The sequence below is a fragment of the Wyeomyia smithii genome, chromosome 3, assembly GCF_029784165.1.
Source record: "Wyeomyia smithii strain HCP4-BCI-WySm-NY-G18 chromosome 3, ASM2978416v1, whole genome shotgun sequence".
NCBI lineage: Eukaryota > Metazoa > Arthropoda > Insecta > Diptera > Culicidae > Wyeomyia > Wyeomyia smithii.
Genome location: NC_073696.1, coordinates 268,957,783 through 268,975,192, shown reverse-complemented (window position 1 = coordinate 268,975,192; position 17,410 = coordinate 268,957,783). Strand labels below are relative to the sequence as shown.

Sequence of the window (17,410 nt, the reverse complement as noted above, 5' to 3'; positions counted from 1 at the left end):
GAAAAATTAATTTCGCGACTTCATGAAAACCAAAAAAAAACTGTATAGTTCTGTACTATTTCTAGAAAATCTGTAATTTGTATATACAGATATCGGTATGAAAAATACACAAAAAATCTGTATAAGTACTGATAAATCTGTATATGTGGCATCCCTGCCTACTCGTCGAAATATTCTTTTTGCCACCCCGCTTCGTCGTGCCTTGTCACTCCGTATCGTCATAATGCGTCTTGACGGTCTTAACAATCACCTCCGCTGGTTGTGCTCGCGAGAAAGGGAGGTACTCGCGAGTGGGAAAGTACACGAGCGAGAGTGTGTGTGAGAAAACTCGCAAGCATCAACGCTCGGTAGTGTGAAAAGAAAAAAGTAAAAGAGAACGAGAAACAGTACGACAGGAGTATCTCTAGTGTGAGATTTTGGTAGCGGCGAGAACGCCACTTGGAGTATCGCATGCTTTTTGCGAGCGAGTTTAACAACGCTGCCTCTGTGTATCATTCTCATTATGTAAATACCTATATTACATAATTGGTATTCGGTAATTTTTGACTGTTTTCCAGAAACCGGAATTCGTCATCTTGGACTTAAAAATGCCACGGGAAGTTAATTTTTGGCCTCTGAGTCAGAATGACTGCCAATATTTTCGGTTGTTTTTCAGACACCGGAAGTCGCCATCTTGAATCCAAAAATGCCATGTGCAGTGAATTTCTGGTCTCTGCGCATTATTCTGGTTCTAGATATACCGATATTGAAGGGAATTGGGCCGTTTTTGGCTAATTTATAAAAAGTAGGAGGGTGGTATTCAAGACACGACCGCATGACGTTGGACTACGGTATTCTTATATTCCATTAAAACAAATAATAGAGAGAATTGCAACTCTAGTATTTGCTGCAATTTTATCTAACAGTGCATTTCTGGATGCTGAGACGTTAAAACGTTATAAATAATAATATATACTAAAAGAATGGATATCTTTTATTTAATCGCTGTCATTTCATACATATTCGAATCAACCCTTTGTTTGCTGCACTACCAAGACAATCATTTAATTGAGCGAATTGGTAAAATTTTCCTATCTAAGCAAAAAGCAAACTTGACGAAACTATCTGAAATTGGAGCCCAGAACGATTCAACCGAAAATTTTAAATTTGAAAATTGTTTGACATTTAATCGATAAAACTCATGCTAGGTTAGTTCCAGCCCAGCATATAACTTCATGTATTTGAAAAAAAAAAACGTTTGGTTCAATAACTCAATATAGCAAGAGCTCAATCACACGTTTTTCGGTAGTTGTTATCAAGGTTTGGGCGAGTGACAGGAAAATATCTTAACTTCTTCAGTTGTGATTTAGAGCATTTCTAATTGTTTTGTTATTTTTCACGATAGCGACAAGTTTGTTTTTTTCTCTGTGTGCGAGAAACAAAATCAAAACCGCGCACCGAGAAACAAAAACGAAAATTTAATGAATGCTCATTGAGAAAACTTCCAACTCTTTTTACCAATAACTTATGATACTCAAAAGAACCCGTTTTGATCTAAATTAAATTTCTAGTAAATAAGTGTTGATCATTCATAGGTAGTAATTTTTCCTCGATGAATAAAGACTGGCTGAAGAAGTTAAAATCGCTGCTGTAAAATCAAATTCACAACTGTGTTCGTTAAGACGTTTTAATATTTTCAATGACAATAATAATCTTCGATAAACACCCGCTATAGTTATTCACACATATGCTATAACTATCTAAACACGCGTTAAAACTATTCATACACACGCTGTAGCTATAGCTATCCACACACACGCTATTCCTTTCCATACATCCGATACAACTATCTATACACACGCATAAGCTAGCCAACCATGTGCTATTACTATCCATACATACGCTATAACTAATCATTACACACGCAGCAGCTATCCACACACAAGCTATATCTATCCGTACACACGCTGAAGATATACACGCAATAGCCATAATATGCTACACATGCTAGTGTCTTACACACGCTATAGCTAGCCATACACACGCAACAGCGCCATCCCTATCATCGCAAATGTCATAGCAATACAGATGCACATACGCTATATGTGCACACTGCACACACACCCAACGTTTTCACCCAACGATATCTGAATTGGATTACCGCTGGTGGGGTCCAACTCAGATCGAAGGAGCACCGAACTGAATGAAGAAATGCAGCTTCCCACTACATCCGCCGCTGCTGCCTGATACCACCGCTCTGGTTCTGCTGCAGCTCAGTTTGGCCGCTGGAATCAGCCACAGCTGCTGATTATACAAGACCGGCCTGGTGGCCTTTCAATTGTTAACTGATGACTGCTATGAGACGACACAGGCTATTATATAGCCCAAAGCAAAAATCCATCCGCGAGCAAACAAGAAGCGAGCTTGTGATTGGTTGAATGTGCACGACTTTTAACACAAATTTTAACTAGTTTAGTATCGAAAACATATTTAAATTATTATATGACAATCTTGCGCAATATTTCCCCTATCAATCAAGCCATTGGTGTTTAAAATCTGTTCAGTGGTAATGATAAAAGAAGCATTTTAAAACGGTGTTGAAACACCTGTTGCAGCTACCGAAAGCGAGCTCGTTATTGGTTGAAAGCTGTGAGACTGTTTACAAAGTCAGATCGGTTGTATCCGTTAGTGTCGACTGTGCTCGTGAAGAGAGGTGGTGATTGGTTGCTCGGTATGATTTAGACAATCGATGTGATTTATCAATTTTTCAATAGTGTATCTCGAACAATAGGTTATTTTTGTTACATAAATTCAACCGTAAAAGAATTTCTGATCGGTTGATGCCAAAACCTCGAAATTCTGAAAAGAAATGACTGATATATAAGCGCTCAAAACCTGACCACTTTTCCCTGGTTTTCCCCGGTTGAATTACTAGATTTTCGAATTCAGGTGCCTAACTTCGATATAGACGTTAGTCCAACGTCAAAACCTGAAATTTCCATCTTGGATTTAAATATTGTGTCTGGAGCCGATTTTTGGCAGCTTCAGGCTGTTTGCGGGAAATTGGTTTAAATATCTGTTTCATTTATATGAGAGTACCTTCCCCCCCATCCTTCCGTGAATGGAGTGGTGTCAAACCATCATAGACATTTCTTACTCCCAAAAACCTTCACATGCCAAATTTGGGTTTATTTGCCTGATTAGTTCTTGAGTTGTGCAGAAATATGTGTTTTCTTTGTATGGAACCCCTTCATTCCAGATGAGGGAGGGATGTCGAACTATCATGAACATCTTTTTTGCCCACGAAGATTTCCACATGCCAAATTTGATTCTATTTACTTGATTATTTCTCGAGTTGTGCAGAAACTTGTGTTTCATTTGTCTGGTACCGCTCACTTCCAGAACCTATCCCAGTAACTTTTCTCGGCCACAAATCCAGTACATACAAACCTACTAAGTCTATATGAATCAGAGAGACAAACAGATCTGCATTTTTATATGTTTATATCTAAGATATATTGAGTAATTTTTTAACCCTGAACGTCAACTCGTTTTTTTTTTTGTTTTTTCAATACTTTTTTATTTTGTTTGATTTTGTTTTTAAGTGTTTATTATTTTTTAGGTTTTTTTCGATTTTTTTTCATACTGTTTCCAATTCACTGTATTTTCGATGTTTTGTGCAATGTAAGAACTGACGATCACATTACGCGACGCGACGCGAGACCAGACAAACAAACCTTATTGTTCTTACAACATACATACATACGTTTTTCCAATTCTTAATTTTTTTTAATTTTTTTTTATATCTTTTATTTTGCTTTTTTCCATTTTTTTGTTATTTTATAAATCAACCAACTGACCCGGCAAACTTTGTTCCGCCTATTTTTGCCTTTATTTAAATAATTTTAAACATTCCCAATTAATTGATTCCTTTGTTTGTAGTCTGCGAATACACGACGAATCGGCCATTGAATACGATCAAGGTCAAGATACAAATCGTTTGAAATGATTGACTTTATCGGAACGACAGCATCCTCGCCTTTTGGCTTCTGTACATCACCTTGATTCAGGAAATATTCATATTGGATGATATTTAGTATTTTTCGGTTGTTTTTTAGACACCGGAAGTCGCTGCCTTTCAATTAAAAATGGTGCCTGTGGTTGATTTTTAGCTTCTGTGTATCATTCAGGTTCTGAATATTGAGTGACAAATTGGCCATTTTTGGCTGTTTTACAGAAACCGGCAGTTGCTATCTTACAATTCAAAATGGTGTCTGAGGTAGATTTGTGGCTTCAGCGCATCATTACTATTCCGGAAATAACCATATTGGGGCGATATTTGGTCACTTTCCGTTATTTTTCAGAAACTGGAAGTCGCCATCTTGAATTTCAAAATGACATTTGGATACGATTTCTGGCCTATGAGCGTCATTCTGTTCCCGGAAACACCTATATTTGGATGTTCTCAGCAACCGGAAGCTTCCATTTCAAATTTAAAAATGGCGCCTGGAGTCGATTGGCTCCTGTGCATCATCCCAATCATTTTGGGCTGTTTTCCGGAAAAACTGGTTGAAATATTCATTCAATTTGAATGGGAGACCTCCTCCCCTTTCAGAGTACGGTGGGTTGTCAAACCTTCATAGAAATTTTTGTTTGATTTGTATAAGAGCCCTCCCAACCAGAAGAGGGTGGGGTGTCGAACCACCATGATTATTTCTTTGCTCTCAAAAATCTCCACGTGTCAAATTTGGTTCTATTTTTTCTCGTGTTGTGCGAAATTTGTGATTGTATGGGGCTCCTCCCTGACAGAAGAGGGAAGGGTGTCGAACCATTATGGACATATGCGTTACCCCTGAAAACATTCACATACCAAATTTGGTTAGTTCTCGAGATGTGCGAAACTTGTGTTTCATTTGTATGGAGCCCCTCTCTTTCAGAAGAGGGAAGCATGTCGAATCACGTAGGTTTGAATACAAGTAAGGTGTCCATCCTCAACTATTTTAATCAAGCACAAGCATTCATTTACTTCATTTTATATTTGTTTTCGAGATATCGTTCAAAATCTCGTTAAATTTGTGGAGAATCAAGATCTGGGTTTTAAGATGTTTAGCAGAAACTTGAGCGAGTTCTTGAGTTTAGTTATAGGTCGTGATGTGTTATCACCAGCTTATCAAGGTTTAAGAAACTACTTTCGCGTATCCAGGAAGTCCTCCTTTCACCAATTCATGGTGTTCGTATCATTTCGACAGTCTTTTTGGAACGAATAATAACCTATGGACTTGAGAGCTAAAGTGAAGGGGAGACAGTACTAAAAGTTGTCACACTTTAGCCTTTCTCAAATATTTGTATAGATGAGTTCTCCTGATCTGAACATATGACTCAAATTAAGCTACAGCAATCTTTTTTGTATTTTTAGATGGAAGATAGAAGACATGTTTAAAAATATATTTTTATTAGGAAATCATTTCAAGCGACAGAACTTTAATTTGAATAACCAAACCAATTAGCACGTATTTTTTTGTACCAGTGTTTAACAAAATCGAAAATATCTCTCACTTTTTGTTTGGGCCCCATTTGTGATACTGATCAGTGAATTTCGCTGATACGGTGTCAATTAGCACAAATTCGTGCTATAATGAAAATGAACAAGGACACTTGCTCTGAGAGATCCGATACTGTCAGCATCTTTTTCTGGTGCCCAGGTTAATCTTTTCCGAAGTGCACGAAGCAGGGAATCAGTGAGTCTCAACCACCAAGTGTCATTGATCTTATGCTTCAATTTTCGGAACCATCATTGAAGCTTCGAAAACACAATCTATTTATTCGCTATGCAAAAGTTACGCTCTAAAGCAACTTTTGTCCGCATTACACTGCCAGCAAGCTGACGAGAAGGCGGAAGCAGGATAACTTTTTTTTCTTTTTTTTATTACTGCTTTGCCATAACCATCAGAAACTAACTTTTAACAGCTTTTGTCCCGTCTGTGTAAAAAGTGACCTATAATCTTCCCAGTGATGACGCCACACAACGTTGGTTGCACGAAGAGAAAAAAACGACAAACTTCTATTTAAACACGCTTGGCAAAACCAAATCTTATTCCCTCCGTGCCACCTGCTAGCTAACCAGCATGATTCATGAAAACTCTGCATGATGGGAACGAATGATGGGATTAAACTGAGCAAAATCAAAATCTGTCTCACTCTCAAATCCATCCTAGCTCGAAAAACCACCAGCAGCAATAGTTTCCAGTTTTACAGTTTATGCAGCTGCTGCCACACCTTTAACTAGATCGATGACGTGGTAGAACACTCTTCCCTGCTTTCCCGTCTCCCCTTCCTTTCTTCCTTCTCCCCCTTCCATGAACCAGTTCCATATCGTATGAGCAAAATTATTCTGCATCAACCACCAACCAGGCAGCAGTCGACGCCATCGTCTCGCAAATTATGTGGTTAGATTGCACGCGCACGGCAAATTCCATGGCGATAAATATCTGTACACTGTATACACATCTATCTACACAACAACCTACACCCTTGCCGCCTTTCATCTGCCTTCTTTTTGCTGCTGCTGCGGCCGGTCGACGCCGCCGATCCGTCACATAACAGCACTCCTCCTCCTCGTGGGCCCTCCGCCGCACGCTGAGTGCAGTGCATATTTACGCAGATCGCCAGCTGATAAAGAGTGTGAATCAAATGTAGACCGGTTCCCAGCCGCCGCGACTGACCGACTGCTTCTGCTTCTGTCGGGGGAAAACGACGAAATCAATTGCGTCCCCGGAGGAGCTCCACCCGCACTTGGTGCCGGGTGTTTTGGTGCAGTGTGTTGTTATTGTTGTTTTCGGTTAACGATTATCTTAGGTAAGATATGTAATTGTGTTTAACTATTGGATTCCAGTCGGCCGGTCGCGGACGTAATATGTGTGAACATCACATTGCGATCCGGGTGGGAGGGGTTTTTGTGGGTATACAAGCTTGGACATGCGTGATTTGGGCGGAAAGTGTTTATCGTAATTGGCGAAAGTGATCTCTTTGTGAATGTTTAGTAGAAATTTCTCATAAGATTTTAATAAACACATGCTATAATAGAATCGGTTGTTTCGAACCTTTCCGAAAGTACCCATACCGAAAGTAATACGATCAACGAGTTGTTTTATCGTACTTTCAATGTTCTGTGTGTAAAGTCCGTTTCAATTCTCTCGGTGTTATTGCAGGTGTTAAAGAAACCGAAGATAAAAATCAAGCACAACTATTGTGTAGATTATTAATTGCGAGTGTACGGAAGAATACATTTTTTCAGTCTTTTCTGTGTGTACATTTTGGAGGCCACATTCTTGTCCATACCTTGCGAAATCATAAGCTTTCTAGGAAATTTATCAGTGAAAACGAATTTGATCTTCTATAGACATTCCCTCAACCGACGGCTGTACAGAACATTTGACCGGGAAGCTGCCCATATTCCATCTTCACGTACGTTTCGTCATTCATGAAGATGCACACTTCGTACTTCGAAAGAACCTTATTGTAAAACTTCCGGGTACGACTGTTTGCCACAAGATTCTGCTTCTGGGTCCTATTTGATTGCTTACTGGCCTGAAGAGATTGAAATCCTTTTGGTAGACGATTCTTTTAGTGGTTCACAAACTGTTTTGACTCACGACTCTCTTTACGAAGCATGAAGAGCTTCATGTCCCTTAAGCTGGAAGTACAAGTCAATCCATCTCTGAAAATGATTTCGCTTCAAATGAATAACAATGTTCAAAAATTTAAATAATAGTTTTTTAACTATTTTATTATGAAGTATGCCTACAAAAACTACATTTTCGTGAACCACAAATTAAGAGCTTTCGATTGATGTATATATCATCGTTGTCCGATTCATTTGAAGCGAAATCATTTTCAGAGATGGCTTGACTCGGTTTTCTGAAAGTTTCTCAGAAATTACTCAACCACAAATTACCACAAATTGGATTTCGAAACCACAAATTAAACACTAAATATTGGTGCTAAAAGAATTAAAAAAAAAATACTTTGTCAAGCCATCTTGAAATGAGCTGAAAATGCTATTTATGTTTGCTGTGGCGAAGCAAACATAGAATGAAATTTTCATAGGGAACGCAACGAGTATTTTCGAGTCTTGTGCTTTTGAAAATTCGACGTGGTGACTCGAAGTCGGCCATTTTTGGATTCAATGAGGTTTCGCCGCAATGACTAAATTTCCCGGTGAATCTCCAGAATATTAGGAACTGGGACACTACTATCGTTAGTAGGGCTGTTGAGGTGCTTGCGATTTGTCGGCCTCCTCACTTGTAATCAGGTATCCCGGGGTGGATCCCCTACAAATATCTGGACTCTGCGTGTAGCTTTTACGAGATTGGTACATCTTCTCGAAAACTAGCGCGTGTCATTAGACCGAGTAACAGCTTTCCCAGTTCTTCATGATCTCTGTCCTGCTGCTGGTCAACTCATTGCGAGCTCGTCGATATTTGATCACGTTTCTACTTAGATAGTTTTTCCAAGTCCATCGTCGAGGGTCGAAGCACATAGTTCCTTCGTGGAAGGTATTACCTCGTCAAGCTGGTGTGCACAGTTCTCGGCAACCCGCGGGTTGTGCAACTGCCAGTTATTAGACGGAGGAGAAGGGCTTTGTCATGTGTGAAACACAGTATAGTTCTGAGCGCACGTGTACTGCTATTAGGTGGTGGTCTGAGTCGATATCCGCACCTCGGAGGGAGCGTATATTTGTGATGTTGGAGAAAAAATGGCCATCAATGAGAACGTGACCAATTTTATTTATTGTATGGTGATCAGGTGAAATTTATTTAAGAGTCGCTTATTGCACAACAAACGCGCTCAAAGAGAAATGAGTATGCTCAGTTCTGTTCGAAAGGGCGTCGAAACAAGAAGCATTGCGCAAGCACATTGGAAAAAGTTCGTGCAAACAATTTTAAAAGCAAAAATCGAAGATTTCTTTGGGACTTTGATTTCATTGGTGTAAAAAAGTAACTGTAGAGCAACGAACTACAAACAGTTGATTGATAGAAAAAATGCATAAGAAAAGTCGTCGTTTTTGTTACGGTATCATGAATAATGATCTTTCTCAAATGTTCGTTATTTTTTGGTAGTAATGAATGTACGTTATGAGAAATAAATTCGTTTTTATATGAGTACATCTACCTATATTTGGCTGTTATCCACAATGGAATATCTTCGAAAAAGTTTAAATTTTTTTATATTCGTAGGAATACTACTAGGTACTTCTGATGCTACAAATAAAAATATATATATTTAAAAAGCTAAGACGTAAAATATTTGCTCTATGTTGAACTCAAGCGTGACTTTAGCAATTTTAAGAATCCCACAAATCTATACCTTAAAGTTTGGAATAGCTTAAAGCAGATTATTAAAGATTACCGTTTAGTTTTGTGGCCAATTACAGAATGAGCAATACGTTCTGCAATCATCGACCCTATCAAACAAACAAACAGTGTCAACAGGTATTGAAAATATTTACCCGTCAAAACAATCGTCATAAGAATTTTCTGAGATTACCAATCCCACTCGAGTGAACACGCAAAAAAAAACTTATTGTTGTCGGACCTAGGCAGAGATAGCTTTCAACTGTCGTAATTCCTGGGTAGTTTTTATTTTTCTATGTAAACTAAACCACTTTTTAAGGCAAGCTTAATACCTATCAAAACAATTTGATTTGCATCATAGAATTGGCAAACCAGCTTTCAAACCCAACTAAAGAATGAAACTTACTCTACTGTGTACAAGCAGTCAACCAAAACACTGATTTTAAAACTTTTATTGCAGCAAAATGTATAAAAACATTGTGGACGTCATCCTGTGTGGACCCAGCGAAGAAGATAACAGTTCCCCGGATAATCGGAATAGGTCAAAATCACACAGAATCGGTTACTGTTTGCTTGCGAAACAACAAGGTGCCATGATTGTTTTCCGCTTCTCTTTTCTTTTTTGTTTTGTTTTTGCATGCAGCTTCAGATTAAGGCTCTCTCACAACCACGCCGCGTGCTGTGGCCCGGTTGTTGTGTGCTGTTTTTATGTAGACTAGTTCAGTAACATGCCGTCATCAATCATACACCGCAAATATACAAAAAAAAAAACGGCAGAGGCAGGCTAGTAAAAATGAATAGCTCAGCGTTACGAGTGTGGCGGGCGGGCAGAGACCGAGAGTGCTTATTAGCTCAAAGTCTTTACCACGAAACATTGGCCAGCAAAACAATTGCTCGAATGAGGGAAGGTGACGTCGATAGGAGGATTATCGCCTTTCAGACTGTGTAGCCCCAGACAAAGCACTGGGTACGGGGCGGGGGTGAGACCGATTATTGTACAACCTGTTTATGCTGCGAAGAAAATGTTTCGTTATTTAATTAAGAAATAAAACTATATGAGGATTCAGACACCGTAGCATTTAACACCCAATCTGTCACTTCTCTACTGAATATCAATAACTCAAACCATGCAAGAGTATTCGTGTTGTCCCCTGTGCAAACAAACGCGCTGCAGCTTTGCAGTATACGTTTGACGTTTCCTCTCGGACTGTTGCTTCCGGAAACCGAAAAGTTAGTCAATCCGGTTTCGAAGCTTCAAGTTTTTGGATCTAGCTTAGACGCAGAACCAAAGGAAAATGTTTTTCGAGATCTTCAGAACATTTGCGGCCATATTTGACCGTTTAATTCGGTTCGTTCCGTCAGCCAGTTGCTGTCAATCTATATGTGATTTTGATTAGTGGCCTTTTAGTACGACGTTTGTCAGCTACTAACCGCACATGCGAAATTGAAACTCACCTCGTTTTCACTTTCTTGAACCCAATCCTGGCAGATTTGCCTGCTTGTATCCGCTGCTTTAAGTTCTCGCTGATTTTTGCTCTTCTCGCGTGTCGCTAATTCCTCCGCCACATTCACTCCACGTATTCGCCTGCCCCGTTTTAGCACAGTATAACTTATTAAAGTAGGCCTTGAAGGCGAAAACTGAAAGCTCACGTTGTTTGAGAATTAAACAAAATAGAAAGATTCCTTATCTAACAAATTTATAGCCATTGCCTTTCCCGTTTTCCCACTTGTACACTTTTTATTCACTTTTTTTCTTTCTTCCACTGACTTCTCGCCTTATTTTCCTTTCTTCGTACTTTTTTTTTTCACTTCTAAACCTCTTCTTATTCTTCCTTCTGTTTCCCTTTCTTTCTCTCTACCGCACTGACACAACCGCAATAGACCGATGTCGTTCTCCCATTCACTCCCGCAGTCCGCTTCTAATGTGCCGACAAACAGAGGCAAAAAGCAGGCACAGACACGCACACACTAGCAGCCGCCCATTCGGTTACGAGTTTGACACCTCTTGCGTTTCCACAGCCGGCTAGAGATGCCAGTCATGACAACAATGTTCACAAAAGCATGAAAAGAAATTAACACAAGAATATGTTAGTAATAAATCTATTAGGTTACATAATTTGTCACAAGTTAAAGATTAGAATTATTGGCACATCTCAGTTTGTTTACAATTTTGTGACAGGACTAAGCTTAAACAAATACTCGTTCAATTTTTTTATAAACAAAATTAAAATCTATTTCCCATCGATCTGGTTTTCTTCCCATTAAACCAGATATATGGTTCTTTAAGAACATGAAAACTCCCAACACAAATTATCTGGCTAATCCGATCATGGCAGCACTGCTGTTTTGAGCTTCCCTTTGTCACTCTTCCTCAACAATACCCCATTCCATAGCACACTTTAAGCCGACCCAAACCCTTTCCGATACCAACCTTTTCACTCACACCAACGGAACTTCTTCGGCTGGCCTGGTTTAGCCGTTTCACTTGCACCTACTGAATAAGAAAAAATAACCTCTCCTCGCTCTACTACGACGTTGCGTCCATTTTAGACATTCAATTTTCCCCGAGATTCGCTGCGATTTCCGTGCCACGAATCGGGTCCGTTCCGTCGCACCGGAAGCGCTACCAACGCCGGAAACGTTTGTCGACACCGAGCAGCACCGCTTTGCTGACTGTTTCTGGCGTTCACGAGGACAAATCGGGGCTCTTTCGGGACACGCACGGTCCAAAAAAAAGAGGTTGGTTATTACAAAAGCGCACACACGACGACGAAGTATAGGCGAACTAGCGATTACGATGTTCCACCACTAACTTCTTCGCTATTTGGTTTCCTCGGTACTGGCGTTTGACTTTTAGCCGTGTCGTGACGGGTCGTGCAGCTTGCAAGTGTGCGTGCAGGCTAAGTTTAGACCAGTCTGAAGGTAACGTCGGTAGGCGGATGTCAAGTTGACGTTAGACACGTCTAAATCTGCACTTACCGTTTTTATCTCATGATTTTTTTCAGTGATTCCAAATGAATCGATTTTTTACGATTCGCTCTATACAAACAAAAATGTGTATTGTATATCCACAGAGAACTTAATCTTATTTTCATAGGATGTGTAAAAACTTGCAACCGTCATTTCACCGTAAGTGGTAATGCTCCGGCTACGCAGCGCTCGCGTGAATGATAAACCAAGCACTGATATCGTTAAAATATCGAAACGGCAATATATATATGCATACGTGAACTTGGAAACGTCAAACAGAATTCGCGACTACGAAGTTGAAAGAGATTTTAAAGGCTGTTCGCACCTAGGCGAACTCTCATATGCATGTCAAAATGTGTGTGATGACAAAAGCAAGAAATATTTAATATTTCCTTCCTTATTTTTCTCATGCAAAAACCAAACAAATATCAGTACCTTCGTTGTCGCGAATGAAGTATCGCGTGAACTCTCTGTGCGAAAATATATTGCTGATTGCATCTGAAACGCGAATTACAGACAACTTGCGCGCAAAATGCAGATCACGTGCACGCTAGATTGATCGTATACCAGTCAACTAGAGCGAACGCGACAGAATGCCTTCGTTGATCGTATCTATACAGTCTATCGCGTTCACTCTCATATGCTGGTATACGATAAATCTGACGTACAAGTTGTTTGCATTTCGCTTGCAAGTTGTCTGTAATTCGCGTTTCAGCGGAAATTTGCAATACAGAAAATGCTTTCCACTTTACCGGTAGTTAAGTTCTACACTCAAAACATTTTTCACGTTATAATTACCGGAAAAGTTATGTGAATATTTCCCACTGTCATTTTCACACTCAAAATATTTTTCACGTTATTGTTACGTGAAATTTCCTGTACTTATTCATTTTCTGTCATTTTGCATGATTTATGTGACAAACATAACATCACATACTTAGACATACGTAACACTGGCGATTTTTTTGGTACTCTTTGCCCCACATCACTCAGTACCAACACCAGTATGAACTGCTCGACGAAAATGAACGGAATGAATTTTCTTCATCGCGGCGCTACTCGAGCTCTCAACAAAATCCCTTACGAAACTGTCAAAAAGTTGTTTACAAAATCAATGCTGCATTTTTCGAGTGGGAACGAGACAAATGCAGGGCTGCGCAGGTACACAACCTCCATAAACTACTCAAACAGAGGTTTTTTTTACAGGGGTTGGTACTTTCGAGTAGTTCATTTTGTACCAACTTTTTTGGAAGTTTTCTTCCTGAGTGTTACGTGTGTCTTATGTATGAGATAACATCTACGTGAAAATCATAAACATACTATGTTTTACCACGTAGCATCTACGTCAACTTGGCAACGTCAAACAGAATAAAATATCGCGTGAACTCTCCGTGTGAAAATACACAGAAATCAAAATGGCGGAGCTGTTGTCTGATGTTGTCTTTGAACATGAAAGGAATTCCTCGATGACTTCCCAATAAGTGAGTTTTAGAAAAACCATAAGAATCCGGCACCGAGAATTCATACAGATTCAGTTCAAATGGCGAAGAATTTCCTGAACATAAACAGATGCAGCTAACAGTGATTATCGCCAGCGAATGTCGCAATATCATTTTGCCATTTTGTATGTCGTTTAATTCATTTACGAATTGGCGATTTTGCATGCCCGTGCGACTCATCAAGAAACATATTTGGATAATTTCTGAAAACTATTCCTAGTCTCTCAAGAATTTGGGAAACCACAATTGAAAATTATACGTTGTATAAAACGTAAAACCTTTCGGACAATTAAATGCTATATGCTATATTTTTTCGTTACCGGTAGTTAAATTCTACGTGAAACTCGAATGAAATGCATATGTTTACTGAATGAGATTTACAGGATAAATTATCTCACCAGTTTATGATGAACTCAAATGACAATCACGTACAATCTATATGAAAATGACAATGGAAAATATTCACATAACTTTTCCGGTAACTATAACGTGAAAAATATTTTGAGTGATGGAAATTAAAACTAACGGCAACTAAAAATTTGGATTTTTTCAGAGGTTCTCTTATTCCACAATAAACACGCTCAGAGAGAAACGAAAGTATGTTTAGGAATGGTCTCTCTCCTCTTTAATCCAGTATTTTTTGTTTTGTTTATGCATAGGGATACCATCCGTCCTGATTTAGCAGGACATGTCCTGATTTTGAGAGCCATTTGGAGCGTCCTGATTTATTTTTCATATTTTAGCATTTGTCCTGATTTTTCTGAATTATGCCGGATATTCAAAAAGGGAGCAAACTGTTCAGTACTTTCATCTTGACTCCGGAAAGAAACGAACTTATTTCGAACGATTTTTTTCTTTGGTTGAATCTTAATGAGAGAAATTGTCTAGTCGTTGAAATCGTTAAACGTTTTTTGACAATTAAGTTAATTTCAAACAGTTTACTAGTGTTGCATTTTATAAGGTATCTACTAACGCCTAATAAATCAAAGTTGCAGAATTGAATCGTTCGCGAAATACGTTAAATATGAGGCTTTTGGCGTATTTTGAAGTGCAAATCTCAAATTACGTGTTTTATTTATGGATACCTCAACAAATAACGATAGCTTAGAACAAATTTTTGCTGGAAAAAAATTGTCCTGATTTTTAACTCCGACGAAATGGTAACCCTATTTATGCATAGCCAGCTTTGTTCAAAATGGCGCCGAAACAAGGAGCATTCCGCAAGCACATTGTTCAGCTTGCTATGAACTGCACAACAATTTTGACAAAAAGTTCACGGTAAACCATTTCGAAAGCGAAAATCTTTCGGTTTTCTATTGTGTATGATTTCCCGCAAACCCCAACTATAAGGTACATAGTAGAAGACCGGCCCAACGAATCTACATCAGTGAAATTGAAGATTTCTTTGGGATTTCGAGTTCCTTCAGTGTAAAACTAATTGAATATCAACGAATTGCGAACAGTTGATTGATAGAATCAAGAGAAGCATTCGAAAAGTGGACTTGAAGGCCGTACAACGCTCATCTTCCGGCACCATAAGAAAGTTTCGTCGGGAGGCCGGTAACGGAGCTTTCTCAAATGTTCACTATTTTTCGTTAATTCGTAATGAATGTATCTGCCACCCCATATTGACAACTCATGGATCAATTTATTTATGCTCAACGCAATCAAACGCATAGACCATTTTACGAACTGACAGGTGTCACGTATCCTGCTGATGGTGCTTATTACGGGAGTCACTTCACGGTGAAATCAGAGTGAAGTGAACAAAATCCTATTACGGGACTCACGTAAGGAAAAAGCGACGTGTCGCGTGGAATTATTTCACGACAATTTTGAACGGTGAAATGATTACACGAAGCTGCCATAAGTCTAAAAGTTGATTGATTTGTGATCTAATGGTAAATATTGGATTTATTCTTCAGTAACGAAGCGAATCAGAGTTTGATCCGTGCCTTAAAGCGGTCAATTTTTCCCCGATGAAAAAAATGCAAACAAGTTCAGGAAATTTTCTATACCGAAAAAACATTTTTTTTGATGCCGAATGTCTTAGAAATGCAGAACATGTCAAGATCTGGTGTTATCTAAAAAAACGGGAAAAAACGATTTCCTGGGACTTAGACATTTTTAAGCTGGGAAACAATCTCATTTTACTTGTCCTATTCTCAATATCACTTCACTGTCAATCTCACTCCACGGAGGTGATTTTTGTCACCTCACTTGAGGTGGAATCGGGAAAAGTGAAGTGAGCGTGAGAGTGAAATATATTTCACCGTGAAGTGACTCCCGTAATAAGCACTAGAGATGGGCGGGTACGGGTATTTTTACCCGAAACCGGTACCCGACGGGTTCGGGTCGGGTTTCGGGTAACGCCAAAAAATATTCTACGGGTTCGGGTCGGGTACGGGTAATTAAAAAACCAAGGCTTCGGGTTCGGGTCGGGTACGAGTTTGAAAAATTTTCAATTGGTCGGGTACGGGTAATTCAATTTTCGTGCATTGTGAGAATTTAATTTTTATCATTTTAAGCCTGGGTGTTTTCTTAATGTCGATAATCGGTAAGATCGGAGAGAAAATCGCCCACCATCACTCAACGAGTGATCGCCCAATACCTATTCTGACAGTTGTCGGCAGTCTATGCACCAAGGGAATGACATCATGCTATCGCTTTCTAATGTTAGATTGAATAGTTCTTCCTGCAACGGTTTTGATTTATATAGAGGTTTTGTCGGTCTTTTTTCATAACTGTCAGGAAAACCGCGGAGCATTGCACAGTGGGGCGACTTAATACAAATGCTTGCCAAGTAAAAAAAAAGTGTCGATAAATACGACAAAAATATGGTATATACTTAATTTTGGGGTGCTGAACACGAATCTCCATTCCACTTTTTATTTGGAGACGTTCAAAAAGCACGTGACTTAATTTTTTATGATTTTTTAGCACTTCTCCCCTAACTTTTTTATTAAACAGAATTATATGATCTTTAACCACAAGCAACGCCACAGGGCGTCCTCTTTACAAAAACAGCTTACGTAGTTTTTGCACAACTCCTCAAATCAACCAAATTTCGCAAAAAAAAATGTTTTTATAAAAATTAAAACAATATTATATATTATAATAGGTAATAAAAACTAACTACAAATCACCTTTTTCTTCGAGGCCAAAAAAAAATCAAGCTATCATTGAAGCTGCAGAGCGTTTCAAAGTAATGATATTTTTTTTAAAATATGTCAAAAAACGTCAGTATGCCGAGTTTTGAAAAGTTATAAAAAAATCAAATTTCATGATATTGCACCCAAATTTTGGACTTTAGCACTTAAATATTTATTTATTTATTTATTTAATATCTGTTTTTTACAGATTTTTAGAATTTATCAATGACACCGAATCTATACTCAAAATTACAGGTTTTTGGCAAATGCAGTGAATTATCAATTTTTTCTCAAGTTATAAACTATATTAATTTTGACCTTTTAAAATTCGTTTGACCCTTTAATGTGTCGAGAAACCACATATGACAATCAGTGCATAAAATGTACGAGGTTCCCAGGCATGTTGAAAAAAAAAATAAAAAAAAAAACCAGGACGGGTCGGGTACGGGTCGGCTAC

General features: G+C 38.8%; 1 protein-coding gene across 2 annotated transcripts in view; it reads right to left on the bottom strand.

Annotated features, from left to right (window-relative positions):
• Positions 1 to 12,172, bottom strand: part of LOC129732109 (uncharacterized) — a 166,385-nt gene extending 154,213 nt beyond the window's left edge. Inside the window, exons 1-2 of one of the 2 annotated variants that reach the window (XM_055692625.1) lie at positions 11,764 to 12,172; positions 10,788 to 11,355 (exon numbers count right to left, since the gene is read on the bottom strand). The gene's annotated coding sequence lies outside the window, so the exon portion shown is untranslated. The remainder of the gene's footprint in view (positions 1 to 10,787; positions 11,356 to 11,763) is intronic. The other variant, XM_055692626.1, reaches the window with a different exon arrangement.
• Between the last annotated feature and the right edge of the window lie 5,238 nt (positions 12,173 to 17,410).